The 3,309-nt window shown below is 37.5% G+C and overlaps 1 protein-coding gene across 1 annotated transcript in view; it reads left to right on the forward strand.

Annotated features, from left to right (window-relative positions):
• Positions 1-3,309, forward strand: part of LOC106878210 (ubiquitin carboxyl-terminal hydrolase MINDY-3) — a 46,889-nt gene that overhangs the window by 24,307 nt on the left and 19,273 nt on the right. The window lies entirely within an intron of this gene.

Genomic DNA, 3,309 nt, shown 5'->3' on the forward strand with positions numbered 1-3,309 from the left:
GTTTTTGTACAGTACATATGGAACTTTAAACCTCATGAAGATATGTTTTTCTGTGAACCAGTCAGTCGAAGTACCAGCGATGAAATTTTTAATACTGTTGATACTTATATCAGAGCAAAAGATCTTGATTGGCATAAATGTTTTGGAATATGTACGGACGGCGCATGGGCTATGTGCAGTAGAAACAGTGGTGTGGTGACCAGAATACTTGAACTTAATCCCAATGCATCATGGACTCACTGTAACCTTCACAGGGCAGCGTTAGTATCAAAATATATATCTGATAATTTTGAAAATGTTTTGAACACTTCCGTCAAAATAGTGAACTTCATTAAGTCAAAGCCTTTGCAATCGCGCTTATTTGAGAAGTTGTGCGAAGAGATGGGAAGCGATCATAAATCCCTTCTTTTGCACACAAATATGATGGCTCTCGAAGGGAAAAGTGCTGACAAGACTTGCAGAACTCCGTGAAGAAGTAACTATATTTCTAGAAGGTAAAAGCGATTTTGCGAAATATTTGCACGACAAAGAATTCATTCTGAGGCTTACGTATTTGGCAGATATTTTTTCGAAATGAAACGAACTGAATTTGTACTTACAAGGAACAGAAGGTATCAGTATATTCGCAATTCATGAGAAAAAATCGAGGTTTTATGAAAAAACTTGTCCTGTGGAAAAATCGTATTGACAACTGAAATTATGACTGTTTTGAAACGTTTGAAACCTTTGTAATGGAGAATGAAGCAAAAGTTGATAATGGTATAGTCATTGAGATATCTGAACACTTGAATAAGCCAAAAGAAAGTTTTGAATTTTATTTTCATGAAGAGATGAATACTATGCAACAGAATAGATGGATTATGAACCCCTTTCAACCTGACGTGACAACTGGAATATCAACAAAAGCTGATGAGGAACTTATCGATTTATCCAAAGACTCTTCCTTGAAAATGACCTTTAACACCCGAAAATTGGTACAGTTCTGTGCATCTCTTCAAACCCCGTACCCAATCATTTCCACCAAAGCATTAAACAGTACTTCTCCTTTTCGCGTCATCTTATAATTGTGAAGCTGGATTTTCAGCAATGGTTGAGATTAAAAGCAAATTTCGAAATAAACTGCAGCTCTCAAATTCTTTACGGCTGAAACTATAACGCATTGAACCTGATGTTAATTCTATTCTTGAGCGTAGCAAGAAACAGGCTCATCCTTCTCACAGGCCTCAATGAAAATGTAATCTAAAATAAATTTTTTTCTTTCATTAATGTTTTTACCCAGTAGAGTTAAGTGGGTCGCCATAAACTGGTGTCATAAATAGTGGGTTGCGTCTCTAAAAAGTTTGGGAACCACGGAACTAGAAGGAAAAGTCTTTTACATATTGAGTATACACTTCTGAAAAGAAAGAATAGACAAGAAGAGAAAAAAAAAATGAAGAAAGAAATGTACATGTATATAACAGTCATATATATATATATGCTTCCCAACCACATGGTTTGGGGTTTAGTTCCACCTTGGGCAAGTATCTTTTATAATCCCAGGGGTCAATCAAAGTCTTGTGAGTGGATTTTGCTGACAGAAACTGAAAGAAACCCATCGTGTGTGTATATATGTACATATGTATGTGTCTGTGTTTATCTCCCACCACCACTTGACAACCAGTGTTGGTTTGTGTATGTCTCCCATAAGTTAGCGGTTTCACAAAAGAGTGATAAAATAAGTACCAGGCTTTAAAAATAAGTCATGGGGGTCAATTTGTTCGGCTAAACCCTTCAAGCCATGCTGAGGCATGGCTGCAGTCCAGTAACTGAAACAAGTAAAATATATGTACATCTTTACTAGTTAATGTCCACTTTTCCATGCTTGCATCAATGAGATGTTATTTATTGAGGCTGAGTTTCTACATCTGGATTCCCTTCATGTCACCTGCACCTGTCAGTTTTTCTCTTACCATCCTCTCTCAACACTATACCTGTGTAACTTAAGCTAGAACTGCCTTGGACTTTGATGAACCATGCAACCAATTCTGGCATGGCAAGCTGACTAACCCACCTTATCACTTGGTCCACCTACTCAACCTACAGCCATCACCATTACCACTGTGTCTCCACCTTCTTCACACTTATCCTTCACATTAATATCCCCCTTCTACTCTCTTCTATCCCCATTACTCTCACCCCAACAATGTTTCTTCTATTATTCTCTCCATTACTCTCCTCTCATAGCAATAAATCTGTTCCATTCATCACAGGGGAAGAGAAAGGGCTCTCTTTAGCTTTAGGAACTGTAAGCCGACTCCAACAGAACTGATAGCATGCAAAGCAACCAGTACACTCCATAAGTGATTTGTAATTGATTCCAGAAGTGACAAATCATGGTTTGAGTCTTGTTGGATATGATGCAATCCCTATAGTGTTGGGAGATATGAAAAAATACATACAGTGAACAGTGAATAATACATTCACTGGATATTGTGGAAAGTTTGTTGGACTGAGAAAAATCCAGTGTATGCATTGAAACAGCATCAAATTAAAATAGCCGTATGTGTACCTTATATATATTTAAACTGTATGTCAAAGGCGACAAACTTCATCTAGACTTGTGATGACAGGTACATGTCATTGACATGGTCCAGGAATGTCAAAGCATGCCTGACATTCCTTTTTAGTCACTGATGGGATCATGTTCACCTTGCTCTGACATGTGTTTTTAATATAAGTCAATGAAGAGATTTTCTCACTGACAAATACCACAGCATCATGTCTGTCACTAGTGTATATACATTAGGTAAATTATGCAGATGGCTCTTTTAATTTAATGCTCTTTCAATTGCATACACTAAATTGAACATGTATTCTTAAACAAAAGAAATTTAAATAAACATTTTAGTTTTTAATCATTCTTTTCATACATTAAGCTCAGAATATTCATTTGATTATGTATTTTGCTTTTGTGGTTATCACTGTTGTTGTAGTTGTTTTTGTTGCACAGCCGTGATCAAACTGATTTTTGTAAAAGGCAGACTGTATGACGCATGCGTACGAACAGCCATGCTACATGGCAGTGAAACATGGGCTGTAACTGCTGAGGACATACGTAAGCTCGCAAGGAATGAAGCCAGTATGCTCCGTTGGATGTGTAATGTCAATGTGAATACCCGTCAGAGTGTAAGTATCTTGAGAGAAAAGCTGAACATTAGAAGCATCAGTTGTGGTGTGCAAGAGAGACGATTGCGCTGGTATGGACATGTGGTGAGAATGGATGAGGATAGCTGCGTGAAAAAGTGCCACACCCTAACAGTTGAGGGAACC

This window comes from Octopus bimaculoides, chromosome 9 (genome assembly GCF_001194135.2).
Source record: "Octopus bimaculoides isolate UCB-OBI-ISO-001 chromosome 9, ASM119413v2, whole genome shotgun sequence".
Taxonomy (NCBI): Eukaryota; Metazoa; Mollusca; class Cephalopoda; order Octopoda; family Octopodidae; genus Octopus; species Octopus bimaculoides.